The 26,423-nt window shown below is 36.7% G+C and overlaps 1 protein-coding gene across 1 annotated transcript in view; it reads left to right on the top strand.

Annotated features, from left to right (window-relative positions):
* Positions 1-26,423, top strand: part of MDGA2 (MAM domain containing glycosylphosphatidylinositol anchor 2) — a 778,105-nt gene that overhangs the window by 420,611 nt on the left and 331,071 nt on the right. The window lies entirely within an intron of this gene.

Genomic DNA, 26,423 nt, shown 5'->3' with positions numbered 1-26,423 from the left:
AACATAAAAATCAACAGAAGGTATGAAAGATAGCTTTGAAATCTTAGAGTAAAACAAAATTTAACCGAAGGGATAGAACAAAAAAAAGAGAAGAAAATGAAAGAATTTGTCCAGCCGATCTAACATTTATATAAAAATTCCAAACAGAAAATAGAGGTGAAGAAATTACTTTTTAAAGAATTAAGAAAATTTCCCATCACAGTTGGACATGTGTTTTCAATTCCTAAGTGTCTAGTACAATGCAATAAACAAGATCCACACCAAAACACATCAATATGCAATTCAGAACACTGGGAGAAAAATGAAGATCTTAAAAGTTTCTCTCCAAAGAGCTTTTTGTTTTTTTCCCAAAATGGTCACATGTAATAATGAATTAGGAATTAATATGGCACAGGTCTTCTCAATAGAAATCAGGAAGCTAGAAAACAACTAAAGTTTTTGAAATTTGGAAGGAAAATTATTTCCAAACTAGAATTTTTAACACAGCCAGGCACTGTTTTGTTTTTGTTTTTTGTCTTTTTTTTCAAATATCAAAGAAGATCCTTTTTTAGAAGAAGACATTTTTAAACCTATAAGATTTCCATTTTTTTTCTGCCTTGTTCCCTTTCTCAGGATACTGCTTTTATATATGTTGCACCAAAACTGGAAATTAAATCAAAAGAGAGGAAGAGATATAATAACAATACCAATAAAAAGGAGATTGTGTGTAGGAGAGTATGGAAAGGAATCCCGGGGTGCTAATGAAGCAAGATACCCTGATGATAACCGGGCATCGGGTCTCAAGGGCAACCAAGACAGACTGAAGCTGGAAGAGGCTCCGTGAAGGATGGTTTCTTGAAGCAAATGTAACTGGTGGGTTGCCTGGCTTTAGAGAGGAACTTTATGCTTTTCACGAAAAGCTAAATAAGGTAGTGATGATAGATACGTACACAATTGAGGAAACAAAATACATTATTAACAGAAGGCAAAGGAAAAGTTGTATAAAATGAAATGTAATTGAAATATATTACAAGGTTCAACTTTGAAGAATACTCGCATAGTCATCAATAATAGCACTTGACTTAACCAAAAATATGATATAAGGAAGATGGGAGAGGGTTAGTATAAAAGGGTTATATAGTTTGTAAAGGCTTCTCTTGAACAGGAAAATATCGGTAAGACAATATGAAAATGAAAAAAAAAGTCTAAATAGCAGTTAAACATTTAGAAATATGAAGGCAAAACCAAGACTGGTTAGGAGATGAATTAGAAAAGATTGCCTCTGGGTATTAGAAATACTTGAGGTTGTGTTTCGTATAATTATTTGCCTTTCTAAACTATGTGTATGTATAATTTGTTAACTTCTTTTAATTCATAAAATATAGATTTGAAGATTTTGCCTTGGAGGTCTTTGTTATTAGGCCCTTACAAGTCAAAACTGATTTCATTCAAATTGTATCAGAAGATTATTGTCTTCTAAAAGTTAAGACTAGGTTTTTATTCACATTTTTCTTGAATTCTTCATAAGAATTGATATTCCTTGAAATTTGACACCAAATAAAATTGGCCGAAAAGATATCTTACAAGTAAAAGGCAATAACAAGAGACACTGGGGCCACATTCCAACTAATTTTACCCCAGAACTTGATAGGATAAAACTCAGCTTAATCTCTCCGATCATTTATTGGCATGTTGTTTAGGATGAAAATTAACAAGTTTTGACTCTTCATTCATTCAGCAAATATTTAAGTGGCTATTCAAAATATAATTCCCTTAAATTCTGTGAGACTACAAAGGAATTATCACGTGATTTGTACTTTCATTGAGTTTAAACTGCTTAAAGAGACAACATGATATATATATATATACGTATATATATATATATATATTTTTAAATGGAATACAAATGTTAGGCAATAGGATAAGTAACATAAATTATACTACAAAACATGAATGATGTGTCAAATGGCACAGAAAATGTAGTGCTCGTGATGAGGTTGTGGGATATCGGTGAGGTGAGGTGGGGTGGAGTCCGGAGCCAACGAGCAAGAAAGAATTCTTGAGACATCTTTGGTGCAAAATGGTGGTTTATTAAAGCACGGGGACAGGACCCGTGGGCAGAAAGAGCTGCACTGGGGTCATGAGGAGTGGCCTATTATATACCCTCAAGTTGGGAGGGGGTTAGGGATCCTTAAGTCTCTAAGGAATTTTGGAAGCAAGGTTTCCAGGACCTTGAGGGTGCTAGCTATTGTTGGGAAAAGGTCATTTATTACCGTCTAATAAAACGTTAGTCATGAGACCCTTCAGATGTCTATCAGTTGGCCATATGCTTGGGGGATTTAGAGATAAAGTTTCCAAGGGAATTTTTATACATTAAAGTAGACTTACAGGATGCTGGTTGGGGGTGGGGGCATCAGGCTAGGATTGCCTTTTGCCCTTAGCGAAGTATTAACATGGAGGCAGTTGAGTCCCTGGAGGAATGTCACTCTGCCTGTTTCCAGGACTGGTCAATGGGCGGTAGGTAGTAAGGAAATTCTGCCTTTGTTTCTCACATCACTGGGAGTGAGAGGGTCCTGTGGACTCTCACCATAAAAGAAGTAGGGTTTACATTGTAGTTTGAAGGATGAGATTTCAGAGAAAATTCCTCATGACATTTCTACATGTCTTTTGGCAGTTTTTGTTCTGAACTCTCTTTTCAAGGATGCTTGTGTAGCAAACAGCCTCTGATATTAGAGGTGGTGTCTGTCTCCAGGGCAGACAGCAGTTTGTTTCCTGACCAGGATAATAAAGGTAATGTCTTCCTCAGGAGTAAAGATTGGGCGGATTTGCTAGCAGGAAATTTTAAGACTCGAAGTTTCCTAGGCTCAGGATTCCTTAGCTGTGTCACAAACTGTATGTGCAGCATTCATCTGGGCTGCCCCAGATCGCCCCCTGGAAAGTGAGGGAGGAGGAGAACCTATGAAAACATGAGACTCATATATCCATTGGAGACATGAGTAATAAAGTCCTTTGTCTCTGACCCAGAAGTCTCATGTCCTTGGCGAGCATCCATGAAACGGTGACAGGCTAACATGTTAGCCAGCAAGATAGGGAAAATACCGATTCTTAAGAGTCTTGACACAGAGTTTAAATAGGCAGAAGGAAAGGCCAGGCGTAATCCGTAGTGAATGAGCATTTCGAATAAAGGCACAGAAGAGGATGATGTGAACTGTATTTGGAAGGTGGGGGGAATACTGACTCAAATGGGGAGGATTAGAGGAGGAATGAGAGCTTAATTTGAGAGATGCGCTGCCAGATTGTGTTGAAATCTTACTTCCAGTGTTTTCAAACCAAATGAATGATTCTCTGCCATGTATGCTAAGCTCTAAAGAAATGATAATTTTAGGACTTCAGAATTACTGATGAGAGTCAGCATGCTCCTGATACCAACACTGCTTCATTTGTCCTCTCTAAGAACCAATGACCACTCACTGAGCGCCCCAAGATCCATTTTTGGAGAAGAGCATAATAATTTATATTTATAGAAGTTTTATATGTATATATAAATATATATACACCATATTATATATAGTCATGTATATATAATATATATATGCATGATTTATATATATGTTATTACACTCCTCCTCCAAAAATTATATAAATTATTTTATCTATATATATATAGATAGATAGATAGATAGATATAGATATAGATATAGATATAGATATAGAAAGCAGGCTCACAGAAGTTTGAAGTTTTCATACTGAAATTTATTTGTTACCTTGAGATTCTTGAAGGCATTTAAACAATTTTCTGAGAATGTGTTCCCCTAATTCTTTCACTTATTCTTAGCCATGACTATATTGCTCACAGGGTAATAGAGGTCATACAACTTTAAAGGTTAGGGTTTGATTAAAGATGATTTTTAATTCAAAAAGAAATTAGATTCAGAGGCATTAGCTTAATAAGTTTTCATGTGTGCAGACACTGTTCACACATGAGACAAATCTTTTTCAATATCCATTAAACATTTTGTAAGCCTTCTTATTTCTGAAACATATTCCCCACTTTAATTTCACTTAGGTAGATTGCTGCATTTCATTACATTCAGACCAAGCTGTGATTTTTTTTTTTTTAATCCTTGTCTGTTAGATTTATTTATTACATTTTTGCCTGATAAATTAGTGGGAAGTTAGGATAACACGTGCCTGATTTATTCCCCAAATACAATTTACCTGTGTGAGAAAGAAGAATTATAAACTGTAGAGTTAAAAATTATTGACAGTGAGTTGTTTTGGTTTATTTTTATTGGACCCATCAACATGGCTTCTGGGTAACAAATTTAGAAAAAGGGCTGGAATGACAAATGGGAATTCTGGTAGGAAGGCAAGCCCTGGAAGAAAACTAATGCCTTAAGTCAATCTCATTAAGCATGATTTCTTATTCACCACCCCTCCTCCCAAAACATCAGCCTTGGGTTTGGAAGGTCTTAGTAATGTTTGATGTGGTAATTACAATGCTTATTAAAAACGGGTTACTGTCATGATAATTCCCCTGTTAATAAATTTCAAGACAGAATTTTGCAATATTATATATGCTGCAGATGAGGAATACTTGGTTATCAGAGTTATTTGCTCATGGAGCACATGACCAATCGCATCACAAATATTATCAGAGTCGCTAATAAAAGTACTTAGTAAAAAATATCCTTCATTGAAAATAAGAGGTGAGCATGTAGAGACTCCTACCAAGTCAAGGACCATGTCAATATCATGCTGAGAAGGTTTGATTTACTGTAATCCTAGATATGAACAGGCAGATAAAGATATACACGGTCCTTTAAATACACCTTATTTCTTGTGCCCAAAGTCGCATATACTTAGATCGTGTTAATGTATTTTTACTAACAAGAATTTTGCTATTTTTAAAGTACTTCATCAATTTTTTTCTGCAACACCTGTTTGTAGATTTTTTTTAAAAATTGTGTTGGCTTTCTTATAACTTTTATTTTTTTTTAAAAGATTTTATTTATTTATTTGACAGAGATAGAGACAGCCAGCGAGAGAGGGAACACAAGCAGGGGGAGTGGGAGAGGAAGAAGCAGGCTCCTAGCGGAGGAGCCTGATGTGGGGCTCGATCCCAGATCGCCGGGATCACGCCCTGAGCTGAAGGCAGACGCTTAACCGCTGTGCCACCCAGGCGCCCCTTCTTATAACTTTTAGTATGCAAACATATGTCTACTCTTTCTTTCTTATGACTAGTTTGAATATTCAGACTAAGGCATTCTGATGCACTGAGCTTTTTTTTTTTTTTTTTTTTAACAGAGTCATTATTTCCACTTAATTTATTACCCTTTATATGAGGTATTTTCCAAGCATTTCATCTTCTACGCTCCTCTCTTAACATGCTAAATTTTGTCAGTATTTCTCCAAAAACTTTAGTAAAGCCGATTCACAGTTTTACTGTAGTAGGAACTCATCCATACAGTCTACATCGGAAGTGTTATCCTTATAATCAAGAAATGTGAATTCTTACTAATAAAAGTGTTTGCTTTGGTTTCTTAAAAGATTTAAAACAATATTTTACTCTCTTGACTATATCTTGTCAAATCTTTTTTAAACAGATATTTGAAAATTGACATTCTGTTAATAATATTTGTCCAACTGATCATATTGTAAAGCTAAAGGCAAAATCATATATTTATTCCTGTTTAATTTCATTTTATTTTCATCTGTGCATAAATATTTTAAGATTTTAAAATATATTTATTGTAGAATTTCATTTCCTGTTTATTCATTTCATTTTGGGGGTATTTTTCTGTTTTACTTAAAAATGTTATTACTTTTTATATTTCATCTAATTCATTGCTAAACATATTCCTTGGGGGCAACACCAAGATCAAACCACTTTAATGTGCTACAAACACATCCCTAAATTTCAGGCTATTAATCATGAGCTGTAGTAGACTCTTCCAATGTTTATTTCCTTAGTACACAGATAAACTCTGTCAGTCTTGGTTCATCTATTTGTACTGATGAGACTAATTTTGGTCAGTGGCATAAGAAGTGATATATGTCACATTCAGGTCGAGTGCCTGAAACATCTCATGTAATTCTTCACACATTGTCTTGATTTATGTATCTTTGCATATGGAGGCTCCAGTAAAGTGTCTGAGAATCCTTGTGGTTTTTGAAGCCACATGATGGAAGAATGTTGAATTTCAGGGTCACCATTTAGAGGACAGCTGCCCAGGAGACCAATTAGTGTAGGAACAATTGAATTGGAATTTTCGTGAAAGGAAATTGTTTTGTTTTGTTTTAAGCCACTGAGGTTTTAAGGGTATTTGTTATACTTATTCTAATTGCTGTCTTCTTTCTTACTATTTCTATGTATTCTCCATTTTTACAATGTATTCATGAAATTATAGAGCATCTTGAAAAATGTATGGGTCAGTTTGTTTTTTTCAGTATGTCTGAATGGTTTAGAAGTAAGTCACTTTAACAAAATCAAACTTGTGAAAGAAAATAAATCCATTTATTGAATATATGCACAAAATGGATACCGTAGGAAACTTACTGATTTCTCAGATTTTATTTTTATTATCCGTACCCCCAGTCTAGGAGATACTACCGGTCTGAGACCTCTCCCCCTCGGAACTCTATGTTAATGCATTCTGAAGCTGATCCATTTTCTAGTTTCTCTGTTCTCCCCTTCTTTTGTGAAGCCAGGGGTAGGACTGTGTCTCGGGGGAAGAATATAACACCAGTATGCCAATTTCATTCTGTGATGAATTCTCAGTGTTTATAATATCTCACTCAAATTCTGTCCTTAAAAAAAGTATCCAATTTTTATTTGCCTAAAGTTACTACAACTGAGCATAAAGAAGTAGTTATTGTTTACTTAAGAAAGCCAGTTTAGGGGGTCCTGAGTGGCTCAGTCAGTGGAGTCTAGCCCTTGGTTTTATTTATTTTAATGCGCTCTTTATGTTTATTTCCCTCACTTTTCCAATAACCTACTGGTGTTTGTGGGAACACTTTCAAAGGCACTGCTTGTACTTGAGTATTTGTTTCAGAGTTTGCCTTTGGGGAAACTCAGCACATCAATAAAGAAAGGGTGTTTAACTTGTTATAACGATACATTACTCTAGGATGCTAACAGGTGGATTTTAGCTTTAAGGGCAAGCAACACATCTGACTTATTTGTATTTTTACAACCTTTATCAGAAGTTACTTGGCAGGGAGTGAGTATTAAAATATTGGTTACCACATATTTTGACTGACTTACCTAGTTTGCAATAGAGTTTTCTGTATAATCATAAAGTATCTTTTAAACAATAATTTCAACATCAATCTCAAGCTAATTTTTTCTTTCATCTCTGGAAAAGGGCCCGTCTTGAATTCATTTTTCGTTCTCTTCTCACAGTGAGTTTCATGTACAGTCCTCCAATGTAGTGGAACAGGTTATACAGCATGTCCTTGGGTCCGCAGAAGACTTAGCTCTTCTTAGCGCCTCATAAACACCACCTATTTCACACCTGGTCACGGATTCTTGTTCAGAGCACATAATGGAAGAGTTGCTTTTCAATCACTGTGGTGCTATCTTTATCAAGCTGGTTATTATCTCTTCACTACTGTTTGAACGTGTCCTTCTAAGAGAGCTTCATGCAGGACCTATTGGAATCCTTCCCTCATTCCACAGGCACACTCAGAATAGATGCCGGCGGCTTTCTCTCAGGTGCTCTGCACCTGTTCTACCGCCTTTAGGTTGTTGTGCTTACCCAGCCTGATTGTGAAAATCCCGAATGTTCTGTTAGCCTTCTGGGCTGGAGGTCTCAGAAGGCCATTTCCAATTAGAGTCTGTCAGTTTGCAATGTTAATTGAGGACTCAAAATTGCAAAACATTCTACTAGAAACTATGCTGAGAAATAAAACAAAATTACAAGGCCTTTGCCCTAAAGAAGTTTATAATTAGTTGGAGATTTTAAAAAAATAGACATAAAAAGAACTTGGTTAAGAAGTAAACTGGAGAGTAAAATTGGTATGCATATTAAAAATACTAAAACAAAAGTGATACAAAATATGACATTAATTGGAAAGTACTCACACTAAATATATTAAAGATGTCAAGAAAACAGATGTAACTACTATATCAATGTACACTTATTATCTAGGTTTTTGGTTTTATAAAAACAATTCTTGAGCAAACTTATTAACTTAAAACTATGTTTTTCACAAAAGCGGATGACTGTTTAGGCAAAAAAAAGTTTGCATCCAAATTCAGTAAAGGTTCTCCCTCATATCTGAGAATTACTTACAGGGCACCTGGGTGGCTCAGTCAGTTAAGCATCTGACTTCAGGTCAGGTCATGATCCCAGGGTCCTGAAATCAAGCCTCACATCAGGGTCCCTGCTCAGTGGGGAGTCTGCTTCTCTCTCTCCTTATGCCCCTCCCCCTGCTTCTGCACGCTCTCTCTCTTAAATAAAGAAATAAAATATTTTTAAAAAAATAAAAAATTACTTACAGTTTTTATGTCATGATAAAGTGGCAAATCCATTGATTAAACCAAGCAAAAGGCCCTTAAAGAAACAAACCATTAGGCTATGTGAGATTCTTTAGTCAAAGTTTAATGGCAGACAGATGTTCCTGCTGAGTCAGCCAGAAAATTGGAGTTGGCGTTCAGTGTTGTGATTTCTAGTCAGTTCATGAAGTGTCTGAATCTAGTTTTTTCCCTGAGGCAAAGTCTGCTACTGTCAATTCTGTATTGCATACATATTTCATTAAAAAAAAAAAAAAGGAGAACTGATATAGTTTGTACAAATACAGTGAGTCAGCAAAATGATTTGGATCTGAAAAATATGTAAGAGGACACTTAATTAGATTGATTTCACATGTTTTTAAATCTAGCAAATTCTGGGTCTCACTGAAAGGGTAAAGAAAAAGTTTGAATAGTAAATTATTGCTCATATATATTTAACACTTCAGGCCATTATGTGACTAATACTTCCTCTGAATGTATTCAGAATATGTTATACTATCTAATTTAAATTTATAACAGGCCCAAGAAGACCTAGTAAACTTTGTTTCTGCAGTTCTGTCTATACCATGAGTCAGATGAAATAATTTGAAATATCAGTTTTTGACTAGCTTTATAAGGATAGATTCTTACAGAGAGTAAAGAAAGCCATTAGATTTACACAAGATAAGAAGCTCTTCAAAATTATAATGATTTCTACCTCCAACTTTCGGCAAGAGTTTATTTTATTATTTTTTCCCCTTGACAACTGAAGGAAATGGTTCTTGTCAGTCTGGCCGAGGATATTAGAGAAGACATCTGGCCTTGTCTTGGTACTTTATATTTTCAAAATCCTAGCTCTGTTCTTTTAATAGAAAGAGAAAAAAATTAACATTTTTTAGCATCTAAACTGTATTTGTATGACCAAATACCAAATACTGAAGTATCTAAAAGTAGCCTACTTTCTAGTTCTTGGGTTGAAAGTGAAGTGAAAACATCTAAACTCCAATCGACAACAGTGCAGTGTTTTTTGCTGTTGTCTTTGTTTTTAAAATTTTTTGTTCATGGCCATTTGAGACTGTTTTCAGGCTTGGAATATAAAAATCCATGTGTCGGGGCTCCTGGGTGGCACAGTCGTTAAGCGTCTGCCTTTGGCTCAGGGCGTGATCCCAGAGTCCTGGGATCGAGCCCCACATCAGGCTCCTCTGCTGGGAGCCTGCTTCTTCCTCTCCCACTCCCCCTGCTTGTGTTCCCTCTCTCACTGGCTGTCTCTCTTTTGTCAAATAAATAAATAAAATCTTTAAAAAAAAAAATCCATGTGTCATGAGATAACAACTATGACGTGGATTTGGGACACCCGATGGCTGTGAATAAAGTAACTGAGGGGTTTGTTCATTTTCACACATTTTCAGGTATCCATCCCTGAAGAGTTATATTCAAAATGTGGAGTGAACATGTAAAGAGAGGCCTTTAGAAATCCTTTCTGATTTTCAGAATGAGCTAAATTAGAGATGAATGCCATTTTGTAAGCCCACCATCCACTCCGTTCTTCCGCGTTCTTGTCACCTCACACCTGGTTCCTGCAAAAAGCCTCCCAGCCAGCCTCTCCTACAGTAATAGCACTCTCCTGGAATTTATTCTGCATATCATTGCCAGGTCAGTCTTTTAAATTCAGGGCTCATCTTAGTACTTGTCACTAAAAATTCCACATTCGTTGTGTACTTTTTTACTAATGAAAATCCAATTCCCTGTGCTTGTTTTTTCTATTTTGTTGAGATTTAATCCCTCACCTCCCAAATCAATGTTTTCCTCACCCCACCTCCCGTCTTCCTCCTGCCCCCCATACTCTCGCTGGCCTGGCCCTCTCCTGCTGCCTTAAGAGCCTGGGCTTACTGCTGCCTGCACACTGTCCTGTCGTGTCTTCCACCACATTCTCAGCTCCTCCGTTGTGTCTCCTTCAAGGTTCCTTGGTGACTGCTTGAGTCTTTCTTCATCTCCTCTCCCGGGAATTATAACTTTTAAAAAAATTTTATGCCTCAAAAATGTAGTGTGATTACTTGCCTCTTTATTTCACACGTCCACAACACATTTTGTGAAGCCTTGAGGCCATTTTAAGACCCAGAGTTTTTCAGATTTTAGGAAGTTTATTGAGAACATACAGTATTTTTTTGCAATATTACCAGTGAGACATGGAGCACTTCATGATGAAAAACATTAATATTCTGTAGTGCTTTCTATATCCTGAGTCATGTCAATCATGAGGGGGGATAAACGTACTTTATAAATAGCCTTAAATCATTTGAAGGCAGCGTTTGTCATCAAAAGAGCTGAGGTCGTGTCAGATTTGCTTTCAAATGGCTTACAGAAAACGTTCCTTATTGAAAGCTTTGTGTACTTCAGAATCATGTAGAAGACACTGGAGTTGTATATAAGGCAGTATATACCTATATTAATAGTTATTGTGTATGTTGACAGGTATTACATAATGACCTATGCCTATAAATTTTGTTTTTCTAAAGGTCTTGTAAACTCTCGGAAAGGAGGGATCACCTTATGTCCTTATTTAATGGAGTCCTGTCCAAACGACCAGCTCCGTGACAAACTTCTGGTAGGGTATAGGAAACAGGTGTTTGCAGAAGGATAGATTAGTCACTTAAGGGCACCTGGAGGTGGAATCAAATCACTTGATCTTAATTCTTTCAGAATGTGTATCTGAATTCATCCTTCCTACACTTGCGGACTCTCTTTTATGACCTCTGCATTCTTAGAAATAGCCTATAAATTTCCTCAAAGCAAAGATTCAGGCAAAGAAATGATGGCATGTGTCCATATTTCTACAGGGAAAAAGAGAAATGACTAGTTTCTTAACAGCAGTTCACTGAGTGCACAGAATGCTGTAGTTGGAAAACTCTGAGTTGGAAATTTACTATTTCTTGTTTTTTTTTCTCTCTGTGAGCACGGAGCAATGTTTTCAATGAGAAGCTGACATCTAGAAAACAATCCTTTTGAATAGTGCCTTCTGTGGGAGTGAAATTCTGCTTCATATGATGTTGTATATAGTGAACCATTCAGTATTCATTCAACAAACAATTCTCAAATGACTTATGTGTGGCAGATTCTGTGTGACTCAGTGTTGAGAACAGAGTGTTAAAACAAAACCAACACAGTTCATATCCTCAGAGAGTGTGTGATCCAGAGCACGCAGCAGAGTTAAGAAACTTGCTGCAGTAGCTGAAATTCAACCAAGTTAAGATGGAGGAATCATGGCTCTATTTCTTCTTATGCTATCCCTGAGACTTGCTACATTATGACTTCAATAAAGAGACAACGTTTCTGGGTCTCAGGTTTTTTTTTTGTTGTTGTTGTTTTTTCCTTTTTTCTTTCTAGATGAATAGATTGAACTAAAACATCCTTAATTACCATAAAAATTTCTAGATTCTTTGATTCTGAATTTCCTTTTTATTGAAAAGATGCTTTAAACTAAACAAAATCGCATCTGGAGTGAAGATTTTGAGTGTGTGCTGGGGCCTAGAAGAGAAAAAATAAAACCTCTAATACACAAATATTTACTTTCCTTTTCTAAGAACTGGTCTGAAAAATATGTGCTTTCAGTAAACGTTTTCTGAGCACCTCATTGGCTCGGGGATATTTAAAATATATAAAGCACATTATCTGCCCATTAATAAGTTATAGCCTCCTTTGGAAGTAAGAATAGATGTAAAATCATAAATATAAAAGTGTATTATACAAGTTCAGGGGAAGAAATAGTCTCTAAAGATTGTCATGATTGGAGGAATGGCTTGAAGCTATAAAGAAAGAGTAGACTCAGCCCAGTCAAGATGAGAGAGGGAGACTATTTCTGATTGGGAGAGTGGCACTGGTTAGGTGTGGGTACGGACTTATGGATGATATTCTTAGGAGACCATGATTCTAGTTCGTTGGCAGGAGAGACTGATTTCAGTTACAGGGCAAATGTTCTCTGAGTATTTAGGCAGTGTCCTGGAATCCCAAGGTAAATAGTTTGTATATCATTGTGTGGACAATGACGAGTGTGGTAGAATTGCCAAATAAGGATATATATGCACTTTATAATGTGAAAAAGAAGCCTGGTAGAAATGTGAACAATGAAGAGAGAAAGCATTAAGACAGAAGCTGCTTTTTTTTTTTTTTTTTTTAATCCTTGTGACTTGGGTCACTCCTATTTTAAATAGCTTATTTAAGTCTTCACAGTATATTGGTGGCGTAGTAGGAATTCGAAATGAAATCTTTTAACTGTGTGCCCGTGGTATCACAATGAAATTGTCTTGGAATCACATAAGGGAGGTGGTAAAGAAACTGGAAAGTTTTCCTCGTTAACGTGTTATTTTTCACAAACTCTGCAAAACAATGTGGGCCTGAGCTGTTTGAACCATTGTCAGTAAGCTCGTTCTACTCCTTATAGAACGATACGAAATATGGACAGGGTGTTGCAACTAATAGGAATTAGACAGAAGAATGAGAGAGTATAATTGGAAGAACACAAATATAGTATTCAGAGCAGTTTGGAAGAGAACGTAAAACCTATGTGAAATGAAGTAACATTATTCCATGGTGTGTCAACGAGTACATGAGAAGATATACTTCAGTTGTTTTATTTTTCTGTTTCATGACTTCCTTCCCCATTGAGTTTGTGTTTTATTTGAAGGCCATGTAGACACACACCACGCGTCTTCTGTATAACTTTCTTTCTTTCTTTTTTTTTTTTTTAAAGATTTTATTTATTTGCGAGAGAGAGTGACAAAGATAGTGAGAGAGCACAAGCAGGGGAGCTGGAGAGGGAGAAGCAGGCTCCCCACTAAGCAGGGAGCCCGATGTGGGGCTCCATCCCAAGACCCTGGGATCATGACCTGAGCCCGAGGCAGATGCTTAACCGACTGAGCCACCGAGGTGCCCCTCTGTATAACTTTCTAATGAAGGTCAATTTTAATCAGTTGTTGCTACTGAATTTTCTCGCTCCGCACTCATAACCATTTAGCTTTGTCTTCTATACAATTTCTTCTTGCAAGGTAAGCATGAAGTGTGCTAAAACAGGAATGAATCACCATAATTGGTAATTCTGACTATAACAGATAGAAAAAATGAGATGGAATGACCACACTCAATATGCATAAAAAGCTATTAATTAGTAAGCTTTTCAATAAAGATTGTACAGTCCTTTGAAAATGTTAGTCATGTATGTTTACTCATTTCTAAACCTCTCTCTTTTTTTTAAATATCCCCATACTTTTCTATGTATTAGACTGTGCCAGCTCTAATTTTTCCTGTTGGAACCTCTCAGAATTCACCCTCTCTGTAACCTTGCTTAAAAGTCCCAAATATATTTATTTGCTCCTTTGCATCCAGAGTGTGTCCTCAGGAAGTATTGCAGAAACTTCTTTCTCACAGCCCTAAAGCCACAGCGTGGTTCTTATCTGTGGTTATATATCTTAATTTCTTATGGACACTTAAAAAATTACAGGTCCTTGGTCCAAGTCCAAGACATCGCTCCTGATTCAAAACAAGACATATGCTTCAACAAAGTCGTGCCATTTTCATACTCTCCCCAAGTGCAAAGCTCTCCCTCAGGATTTCTGAAAACCGCTTTGGTTTATAAAGCCCTCTGCCTACTGGGCTTCTCCGTTTCTGCCTCTGTCACCGTGCAAACCCGTTTTGCCTAATTAGGAAGTGTGGCCGGTTGATTTCATGCAACACTCTGCAATCACCCGCACTCCACGAGCACAGTAGACTTTGTTGAAACTTGTCCAGAGGTGATGGAGGCTGATTTGCATCCAGCAATACAAACAGCCTTACCTAGACCCAGTGGAATTACTGATCTTAGTTTCTCGTGCCCCCTCCGGGCATCTAGACGTTCTGAATCTTCCTGGTGCCTTCTCTGCATTCCTCTCTCTCCTTCTTCCTTTTAGGAACAGTACAATAGTGTCTCTCCCATGTGCCACCAAGTCCTCTATCATGAAAAATAACATCACCATCCTCTGGAGCCTAATAGGATCTCCCTCTGGTCCTTCCAGTTTCACCTTCCCTTGAACAATTACAAATGTGTTTTCAAAAAGAGTGATCATCTTGGGGGAACTATTCTCAGATACTAGATTAATAAAATGCCTTTACGTCATTATAGTTACGTAAGAAGTATGTGGATCTCTGTAACTACACAGTGCCTAGGCAGTATCCATGATTGAGTCTGTTTGCTTACACCTTTTTAAAATAGGTATAGGTATATATTAAGAATATCTCGGCAAAGCTTCAGCTTCAGATCACGCATGACCACTGAGAACTCTTTTCAGATATTTAACACACCAGAACTAGAAAGAAAAGTTGTTTTCCAGTATTTCAAAGATTTCTCTTAGCGTTTTTTTTTTTTTAAGATTTTATTTATTTATTAGAGAGAGTGCGAGAATGAGTGAAGGGTAGGGGCAGAGGGAGAGGGAGAAGCAGACTCCCTGCTGAGTGGGGAATCCAACATAGGGCTCCATCCCAGGACCCTGAGATCATGACCTGAGCCGAAGGCAGATGCTTAACTGACTGAGCTACTCAGGTTCCCCCCCAACTTTGCTTTTAGTTATTTACTGTTACAGTAATTTTGGCACAAGCATTTGTTCAGCCACCGTGTATTGGGCATCAGTTATGTGCCACTAATCTGGACACTTAAGGTCAACAAGGTGTCATCCTTACGAGGACACACACAGCCAAGCTACTAGGTTCCAATCCTAGATCCACACCTTGTCAATTCTATAATTTCTGTAACCATATAATCCATACATTTTTACGCTTTGAACCTCATGTAACTAATTTTGCTCATTTTAAAAATGCAGATGATAATAATACCAGAATTATACAGTTGTTGTAAGGATAAAATTAGTTGAAGAATGTAAAGTTTCTGGTTCAATGGCTGACACGAATCAGGGTTCGGGAAGGTCATCTCCTGACTGCTACTGACAGGCGGTATGCTAGGGATATGAGAGAATACGGAGTAGTTTCCAGAAGGATGGTCATCATTGTCAGAATTGTAAATTTTATATGGATGGAAGCCTAAAATCAGACAATTAAAAAAAATCAGGAAGTTAGCATACTGGCTCCAAGGGTAGGGATTAAGTGAAATAGTCAATGAGTTAATCCAATCACAAGGGTCCATCTCCACTATTACTAGCTTTATGGCCTTGGGCAAATTGCTTAGCTCCTTTCTAAAGGACTAATGGTGATTATCCAGCTGATACCTAATCCATATAGGTGCTGTCATTATCTAATATCATAACTACATTTCCTAACATTAATCAAGTGTCTACTATTCACTTGGCAAAGTGTTAAGCCATTATAAGGATTCTGTTATTTAATTCTTACCGCTATAAAGGTTTAGAATGGTGATTGGCATGTTAAGGACTCAATAAAGGATGTCTAGAAGAGAAATGTGGGAAGAAAAAGAAGAGGTGGTGGGATGTATCCTATTGATTTTATTTATGTGTAGGTAAAAAGACTGCATCAGGCATATAAAAATAATTGTATCACTATTGCTACTATGACTACTTAACTAACAATGATAAAATGGAACATTTCACAGCACTCCAGACGTACCGTACGCTATGTCCAGTATTTCACATGTGTTACATTCGTTACATGTGCGCACGTCCCATCTCACAGATATGGAAACTGAGTCCGAGGAAAGACAAATGATGCAAGACAGCAGGGGTATTTGTTGGGATTGAGATTCTGAGGAAGAAAATCAAAAGCTCAGATAATTTGAGGAAAAGCTAACTTTCTTGCTTTGTAATCCCAAGGCAGGCAAGAAGGAGATAGAAAAAGATACAGATAAAGTAGGCTGGCAGTGGCTGGGAAGCCGACGGAGTGCGTATCCGTTGACCGTTTGGGTCTACTAATATATAAAGTAACACATGCTGAGAATGGGCAGAGGCTGGGTTAGAGGTCTGAAGAAAATTCTGCATATTCGGAGTTGTGATAAATTTCATTTATTTGGGGGAGAGGCTTGTGAAGCAGCACAAAAGGCTTAGGTTAACCTGCAGGTGCACAGACAACGGGGAGAGAAGAATAGGAAGCCCATGTAGAAAGGAAACATCCAGGTTTACAATGAGAGAGATAGAATGCCTTTGTGGGGTTTGATGATCTAGGTACTAATCTTGGGAGAGGGTGGCTGAGCTGGAGTGAAAGCTCTCGTGCTTTCAGTAGAGGGTAACTGGGGAATCTCGAGCTAGTGAAGAGAGATGCAGTCTTGTTGTGGATATTGAAAGCCCTGACTTGGATGGCACGAGTCGTGTGGAAGGTGAGGCTGTAAACTAGGTGCAGAAAAAGTTCCTCAAGAAGTTGATGGAGTGGACAGGTTAGCAGATGTTGTAGTAAGAAGAGGAAGAGAGGAGAGGCTGCATATGTGAGTAATTAAAAACCAATCTGGTACACGAAGTACGGTATTAAATTATTACTTTAGTACTTGCAATAAACCAAATCTGTTCTATCAAAGTTTTAGAAATACAGTATCTTTTCCCATTGTGTAATTTGGTGTGCTTTTATATCTTCGACAAGTATTTCTAATTATGTTTTGCTATATTATTTTTTGTAATTGATTTTTTTTTTACTTTAAAGAAAAATAAATTTAAAATACTTATATGGTGACAATTTTTTTTTTTTTTTTGTGCTATGGGACTCTCTACCATTTAATTTTCTTTCTTCTTCCTTATCATTCCTTGCCTGTACAGATTCTATACATGTTATGTATAGAAATACATATATATATATATATATATATACACATGTAACATTTAAAGAAATATTTTATAAGTAAATATATTATATATGATATATCACATGATATATCATATTATAGATATATATTAAACGTCTATTCTCTGTTTTATTTATTTCTCCACTTTTCATAGTATCTGTTCTCACTTTTACTTTTGTTTGTTTTTTAATTTCCTAATTTTCTCTCTCCTTTACCCTTCACTTTACTTGGTCTACATATTAGAGCTAGTTTTAATATTATAGATATAATTTGCATTTTTATACTACGAAGGTTCATGGTATGGTCTTATATTTTAAACTTATTGAAGAGTGCTTTTTATTATTGATAATCCAGATTTTGCAATGACAAATTAATTTGTTATACATTTTGGGTCTTCTGGAGCTTCTGAGTAACAAACTCATCTCTCTGTTCTTGGCAATGGATCTGAAACCTTGTCAGCGAGTTGAGAATGCAGCGAGGGAAGAAACTGTTCTTATATAGCCCTACTTACATAATTTAACAAATATGTGCATGCCTGTTATGTATTTGGCATAATATATGATTTTTCTTCTTTAATCTGTATGATACCAATAGAGCATCTTACTGGGAATCAGGAAGCTTGGCCTCATCCAACTATGTCATTATTTGTGTGACCTTAGATGAGCAGTCACTGTGAAATGAAGAGTTGAGAGAAATATTCTAATATTCTAAGGTCCAGTCTAGTACTAGCATGCTAGTACAGTTGGTCATTTCTGGTGAAAATGCATAGTTTTGAAGCAACAAATTAGTGAAATAAAAAAAATTAGTAGAAAGTGAATATTTTCTATAACTCTTATTATATTTCTGCCGGGGTTGCTTACTTTAACTTTGTCGTAATGCTTTGTCAGATGGAAAGAACAAATAGTCCGTAGCTGTGGTAAATCCTTAAATATGTATTCTAGAAATGCTCAAGTTGTGGATTATGATACATGAACCCAGAGTTGAAAGGATACTTTTAAGTAATGAGCATAATTTTTAATTGTCTTAAATGTGAGGGTCTTATAAATGCTCCTGTAGTTATTGTCTCTAGCCTTTTAATGCTGTGCCACAATACTTGTGCCTATAATGTATCTCATATGATAGACTACCTAAAGTTATTGTGCAGTGCAGAGCAGGTGCAAAAAATATAAGCTTGGTATGTTTTGAAATTCTGGCTTCAACACTTAGAAGCTGTTTAATCTTAATTAAAGTATTTAAAACCTCTGAACACCAGTTCTCTTACATAATAAATGGAAATAATGATTTCTGTATCTCAATTTTCTTGTGAGGATTGAATGACAAAATGCAAATCAAATCTTGACCTGATGTGATAAGATATAGTAGGTGATCAGTTAATGCTACACTATAGTATTAAGATGGGGTTATTTTTCTCTGGGTTGAGTAGATTTAAAAAAATAAAAAAAAACTATTTCTGCTTGTACTACTATTATACTATTACTACTACAACTACTTATTATGTTTCTTGTAATACACTTAATGAATAGTAAATATTTCTCATGACGTGCTTAGTGTTTTACATAAATTTCTAAACTCAAGGGAAAATTAGTTTAGTAATCCTTCCCCGAAAAGGATTAATGAAAAGCAGAAAACATATTTTCTTTTTATGAGTACAATAGTCTTAGAAATTAAATAGCTCACAAAATCGTTATATAAAGATCTTATTTTTAAAATTCTTCCTTATAAGCATAATTTTTAACTTCTGTCACATATATCATTATATAACTATAAATATAGAACTGTATATAAACCAGTTGTAGTTATAAAGTCTGGATGTTTGGAATGTCCCCACATACGTTGTATAAGAAGAAACTGTCATTAAAATAATATTAGTCTTGATATAGAATACTCAATAATTCATAATTTTCTGATTTTTCTGTTTGTGTAGGTTTTAACTTTATTTTAAATGCAGTTTTTAATTTATTATTTTCCGTTGGTAAGCATAATTTTTAGATGACTGTCTATAGCTATTTTCTGTAGGCCTCATGCATTTAAAATGTCATCCACAGATTGCAGAGAATATACAATTTACTTAAAAGTTACTTAGCTGTCAAGAATTCTTGATTCCCGTCGTCAGTCACAGACTAAAGCAAGCTTTGAATCCTTGCTGCAATAGCATTTTAAATTCCTGTCTGAGATCTATAACAAAAGTCAGTGAACTGTTAGAATGTCTTATTCTTAAATACTTTTAATTTTTTAAAATCAGCAGTTTATTTCCTCATCTGAATATTAAATGGAACCTTAATATGAAGATAGTTAAACGTCGTAGATATAAGTTCCTGTTAATGATTTTCATGTAGCGCAATAAAACCGGTTTATCAAACACACCCTGCAGTGAGATTCTGGGCCTTAATGTCTCCACATTTCCGTAATAGGTATTTGCAAAGACTGAAATTTTAAATTAATTAAAAAAATTTAAATATGTTCCTAGGGGGACATAAGAATATTTCCTCTATTCCCTAGTTAAATGGTAATATTATTTCTGTTTCGACTCTTAGGCCATAATTTTGTTGAAAGAGGATGCTTTTCATGGTAGTTCAATAAATGTAAACGCTGTTGCCAACATTGATGGAAATTTGAAGAATTACATAGAATCGTTGAAACTCAAATTATAAATAATGTGTGCATGAAAAGAGTGCACTTTGAAGTTGAAAGACTGAAGATTTTCACCCTACTGGGTTTAAATAGAAAGCATACTATCTTTGTTTAACCAATATACTGAAGTCTGTGCTGAAATGTAGGAATTATACTTTAATGCACGGGAGAGAAAAAGTGAGAGCCTGTGTCTTCTATCAAACACATTCATATCACAATCATTCCAGAATATATAAAATAAACAAGAAAGTGATATGTTGTAATAGAAAACACATTCATTGATCCTGTCTCAATGTTTAATAGCTAAATGGCTATGGAAAAGTGTCTTTAAACTTGGGTTTATTATTGGTAAAAAAAAGAATAATGGTTATAAACTTGTACAGTTGTTGCAAAGAAATACAAAGTAAGAGAGACAGAGATCCATCTAATTACCTAATTGCAATCCTAGTGCAACTTAAAGCCATCTTTATCTATGTTTTGTCCCTTTATCTGAATCTTCAGCTCAATACTATATGGGTGGGTGGGTGGGTGGGTGTATGTGTGTGTGTGTGTGTGTGGTTTCTTGGTTTTATTTTGAACTAATTTCTTTATTTCATCATACCCAACTGCTTCTTATCTTGAAACTGCTTCCTAGAGAAGGCTTTAAGGGGCCAGTTAACCTAGTCCAATGAGAACTCTTTAGTCCTCCCTCTTAGACAAAGGGGTCCCACGTGGGATCCCACGATATTTTTAAAAGGCACAGAAACTTCCATGCCTGAATACTGTAAAAAGATGAAAACAAGACCAAATTGGATAAATTAACTGAAATTCCTCATCAAAAACCAACTGAATAAATTTTATGTTTGCAACAGGTACATATAAAGGAAAGCTGGTTTGAAAAACACTTTTTGTAAGATCCTTTATTTCTGGTTATACAGCCAAAGAAAAATGGAAGATGAGTAATCCACATTCTTCTGAATGAACTTGAACCTGGACCTTCTGAATCTGTTATTTTATGAAATCATCCTTGTACCTCAAAATATTTAAAAGCATTGTGTCTTGAAATTATCTTTCAGTTAAATTTTGGCTCTATTACCAAAATAGAAATTTGTTGTCCAGAATATCATATAGTAAAATGCAAACACAAATAAGATAATTATCTAGAAAAATTTCTTGTACATTCCTTTGAGGCACAGTATGCTGTGCGAGCAATTATTGAGTTATTTATTCTGAAGAACCTTAGATTTTTCTGATCTTTATGTCAGTGGCTAATGAGCAAAGTATTGCATCTAAAATGACCATTTGATAAATACACCCCAAGACTAAATTAATGGAAATCTATTTAGAAGCTTATCTTCTTACCATAGTCTCCTATGTTTATAGTATTTTTAAAGTAATTTTGTAAAAAAAAAAAAAATATGACACAGTATTAAAATGCCATTTTCAGGGGCTACCTGAAGGAGCCACCAAGATGCACCAAAAGAAAGGTATGCAGTTTTATCATTCTCTGAGCTCTGGGTTTGCCGTGAACACTGGGCACATTGAATCATTCTGTCATTCATTGTTTCATAGCACTTTCCAGTAGCTTTCTGAATGCTCATATTGGAGATCCAGTATCCTAAGTAAGCCCTTCACATGCGTTATCTCATTTAACACAGTTTCCTATGAAGAAGGTACAATGATAACCACCAGGTTTTCATTTTACCCTACACATTGAGAGATCAGAGACGAGGAGGGAGACATATTCTTCATCCTCCAAAAGCTGATGGGATGCTGAAAACGGTTCAGAATAATGAAGAAGTGTAGGCAGTCACATGGTTAAGATCTCTGACTCTAGACAGATGGGTCCAAGTCTTAATTTCACCCTAACTAGCTGTGGGACAGTAATTAATTCCAGATATCAAAATAGTTGTTAGTGGGATGGTACTTACCAAACAGAGTGGTTACAAGCTAGAATCAGTATGATAATATAAGAAGTTATATTAAGTATCCAATAGTAGCTATTTCTGTTGTTGCTACTATGATGGCTACTGCAGAATATAAACAGGGGTACATTAGTGCTGCAAGTTAACTCTAAGACCTTTCTAAGAAGGATAATACTTGAGTTAAGTCTTGAAGTAAGTCACCAAATAATTTAAGAATCATAACAGTCCCTGAAGTTGGGTTTTTTCTTTTAATATTTTATTTATTTATTTGAGAGGGAGAGAGAGAAAGAGCACAAGAGGGCAGGGGGAGGAGCAGAAGGAGGGAAGGAGAGAAAATCCCAAGCAGATTCTAAGCTGAGTGCAGAGCCCAATGCCCGGCTTGATCCCATGTCCCTGAGATTATGACCTGAGCCGAAACCAAGAGTCAGATATTTAACCGACTGACCTACCCAGGTGCCCCCTTAAAGTTGGGATTTTTAAGCAACACGATGAGAAGCTTCAGATAGACCTAACAGGAGATTTACATGTAAATGATATTGGTGGCAGCTATGTTTGAACCCACAGGACTGCTGGTGAGTCCAGCGGAAAGGGTTTATGTGTAGCAGTGATTATCAATCTGTTTTTGCAGGTGGCTTGTTGGAGGACACCATTGCTTAAAGTCAGTAATGCATGGTTGGCTTCTCTAACTGAAACAGTTAATAGCTAACCGAAAATAATTGAATATATCTTTTGAAATAATTGCTATACACTTAGTTGTTACAGCTAGAATAAACATAGTTTATACAGTGAACTCTGAACAATATACACTGGAGATCTACTAATAATAATTTTTATACCCTTTCCCAAAGAATTAGCAAAGTAAGTGTTTCTCTTCTGTTCGGACACAAATTTCTCTTAGTCCATCTCATACTTATCTGCGCTGGCTTTGCCATTGCCTTGCTTTATCATTATTAACTACTATTTGCAGAAAGTTCTCAACGTCTGCATTTGTGCAGTTTAAATTTTAAATGAAGACCCCTCATTTCTCGCACAGCTACTACAGTGGCTGCTTTCTCTGATATGCTCGGTACGATACAGGCAGGCAGGTCCTCCTTATCTAGGGTGTAACCTTTCACTTCCCTGAACTGTAGTATTCTGCACCTTTGGTGAGAATCTAGGTTTTCCTGCTCTCCTGTTCACTTACCGTGTGCTCTGCGGGTAGGTTTGCTGCCGTGTTCTGACTTCGAGAAGGAAAGCTAACTGCATGTGTGACGTTGCTAAATATTTCTGGCTGCTGTACATCAGATTTACCACTTAACCAAGGTGTATTCATTAATAACAAAGGTTGACCAGCAGATGAGAAAACAAGTAGAGAAGTAGCTACTCATTATTAGTGAGAAAATTCAGAAAACATTATTATTCTTAGTTTGGTAACCTGTTGCTTTTGTGAGCATGGAGTCATTTTCTAGTGAAGAGTTTTGGTTGAAATAGAAGCAGTTAATAGACACCTTAATCAAATGAAGAAGTTAAGTTACAGGAACGACAACCAAAACTTCTGAAAAGATAAAGATGGCCCTAAGTTAGTTTTTTCTAATAATGGGTACTGTAATTAGAATTGGTGGATAAAGTTTCTAGCATTTTCTCAAAAAAATTTTAAGATTCAGAAGCAAAGGATTTTATTTCTGTAGAAAGCAAATTTTATTCTCTTGAAATGAAATGGTACTAGTTTATCTTTTGAGAGATATGTAAAGCATACTTTAAAATACTTTCATAAAAGAGGGGCACCTGGATGGTTCACCGTGTTAAGTGTCTGCCTTTGGCTCAGGTCATGATCTGAGGGTTCTGGGATGGAGACTCCTGCTTCAGACTCGACTCCCTGCTCAGTGGGGAGTCTGCTTCTCTCTCTCCCTCTGCCCCTCACCCCTGCACATCCTACCCCCCTCACACACCCCAGACACTCCATTCATGTGCTCACGCTCTCTCTCAAATAAATAAAACCTTTTTTTTTTTTAAGATTTTATTTATTCATTTGAGAGAGAGAGAGACAGCCAGCGAGAGAGGGAACACAAACAGGGGGAGTGGGAGAGGAAGAAGCAGGCTCCCAGCGGAGGAGCCTGATGTGGGGCTCGATCCCAGAATGCTGGGATCACGCCCTGAGTCTAAGGCAGACGCTTAACGACTGAGCCACCCAGGCGCCCCAGAACTAAAACCTTTTTAAAATTTTAAAAAATAAATTAATTAAAACATATTTTCATAATAGAAATATAAGAAGGAACATTATGGTAGATTTTTAGGGTCTTCATATTGTTTTCAAATTTGTGAAGTGCTAATATACAAAAAATTCAAGTCCTGGGGGGAAACGTGCACACACACACACACACACACACACACACACACAGATAGTTAAGTTAGCCAAATACATTAGCTACATCCAGATACTACAAATAATTCAGGTGCAGATACTATAAATAATTTTAAACTTTTAAAAAATATTTTTAACATTTCAGTGGAAAAACTATCCACCTTCCCTAAATCTAATACAATAGCTTGTAGGGCAAGTCTCAACCTGATGCATTTTAAAACAGTTATGTGAATGAGGGCCTCCTGAAAAGCTGAGGTTGTAAAGGGGAAAAAACTACCATGCTAACTGACACCCTAACTATATTGTTTCAAACAAGGTAGTGTAATAAGATTTAAAACTCCAGTGCACATACAAGTCTCTTACGTTGGATTTTCCACTGTACTACTCCAGCGAGTCATAGCTGTATTCTCCTGTGAATGTGGAGAGAAAATTGATTTAGATACTGTACTCAGCCATTCCCTCCCCCCAACACTGGAAAGATTTCTGTTGATAAAACTATTTTTGTTAAGGGGGAAAGAAAAGAAAAACACTCAATAGTTTATGTGCCATTATGATCTTCTGGACATTACAAGACTAAATGTTACATAATGTCATACAGATATGGCAGTCTCCTGGAGATGCATTCATTTTTTTTATATAACCAAAGATAATATTTTAAGGACTGTGTCATATCTGAGAACTTTGACCTTACATTGAAGTTGATCTGTAAAGCAGTTTATTGAATTTGCTGATATTTATGTTTTTCCACTGGAGAGTACGAGAAAAATTCCAAAGAACACACGCCTTGAAAACAGATGTGTTAATACAGTACAACATGTCTTGACTGCCTAATATTTCAGCCCAGAGGGACAGGCAGGCCTTCCCACCCATGGAATTGATCTGGACCTGGCTCGTTGTCCTGGGAGGCTGTGCATATTGCTGTCAGTGAGACTCATTACACATTCATGCTATTTTGCCACTGCAGCGTTGCAAGGGGTCATTAGGTTCCGACTCCTAGATCAGCAAAGTGGTCATTTCCAGACATTACATGGAAACAAAGAGAAGATGCTGTGCATTTCAATTTGCAGAGGATCAGCTCTAGCCTCATTTTGGATGTTGTGATAGGTCAAAGTGATTTGAATTTATCAGGGCCTCAGTACATGCAGAAGCCAGAAACCCAAGCCCTACTTAGGATATTGCCGCTGCCCTACAGCACAAGCGGCAGATAAATGAGAGAAAGGACGGGAGTTGGCAGAAAGTGAGATCCTGGAGAAGTGATCGAAAGCGTGACATTTTAGTAGGGTGTTAGAACACAGCCTTACCATCTCTTTTTCTTAGTACACTCAGGTGGGTTTTAGGTATTGATTATCACTGTATCAGTGAGAAAGACCACCAGAAATGACTCCGGGCATTCTAAGTCCATCTCCTACCCGGCGTGCTGATTGAAAGCTTAAGTCCGTAACTCTTCAAGAAACGTGTCTGAGCTCTGCCTTTCATATTAAGGGCTTACATACAAATTGACATGCAGTAGCTGTTTTTATGATTTAGGGAATAATTCTGGCCTTAAAATTAAATGATGTCTGTTTGCCCAGATGGCACAGGCATGTTTTCAGTCATGAGTAAACCTGCAAATCAGTGATGGCATTTTTGTTAAAGAGGTGAGCGGGAGGAGGGAAAGTGGATGGATTCGGACTATCTTGACGTTATACTAGGAAGGATAGAAATGAGAGCTGACTCGGTGTCAGCAGCGGCGGTTTTCAGAAATAATATTTTTGCCTCTTCTCGTGATCCTGGCAGCCATAGAGCGGTAGTCGAGCCAGCTCTAGTCTATGACGCTGAGACCATATCACCCAGTGCTTCCTTGTCAGTCATTCTCGGGGGGAATGTTTTTAGAAAGGAGCAATGTGATGGCTTTAAACTGCACCTGTTCCTTGAGGGGTAATAGCAGCAGCAACTGAGAATCAATTGCTGATAAATTCTAAGTATTTGTGAGTGTGTGTGTGTGTGTATGTGTGACAGACAGAGACAGAGGGAGACAGACGGGATGTGTGCCACAGGAGGACAGAGTGAGATCAGGGCGCACATTCAGAGCTGCTGGCCCTCCTGCGTGCTTGCCTTTAACTGAAAACACGTCAGTCAAGTGCGCGGCGTCTAGCAACAGCCGTACGACGTGCTTCTAAGGCTTCCTTAGACTTCGATGAGGATAGAGCCTGATTAGGGGTAGGGGGGTTGCCACAAGCACCCACACCACATAGTTATGCTCTTCTTATCTGAAGTTCAGTAATTTTTGTGAATTAATGTTTCTCGGGTTGTGGTATAGCCTCGATCAGT

The sequence above is a fragment of the Ursus americanus genome, chromosome 35, assembly GCF_024610735.1.
Source record: "Ursus americanus isolate L20-20 chromosome 35, mUrsAme1.1.p, whole genome shotgun sequence".
NCBI classification, from domain to species: domain Eukaryota; kingdom Metazoa; phylum Chordata; class Mammalia; order Carnivora; family Ursidae; genus Ursus; species Ursus americanus.
This window is presented reverse-complemented; position numbering and strand designations above follow the sequence as displayed.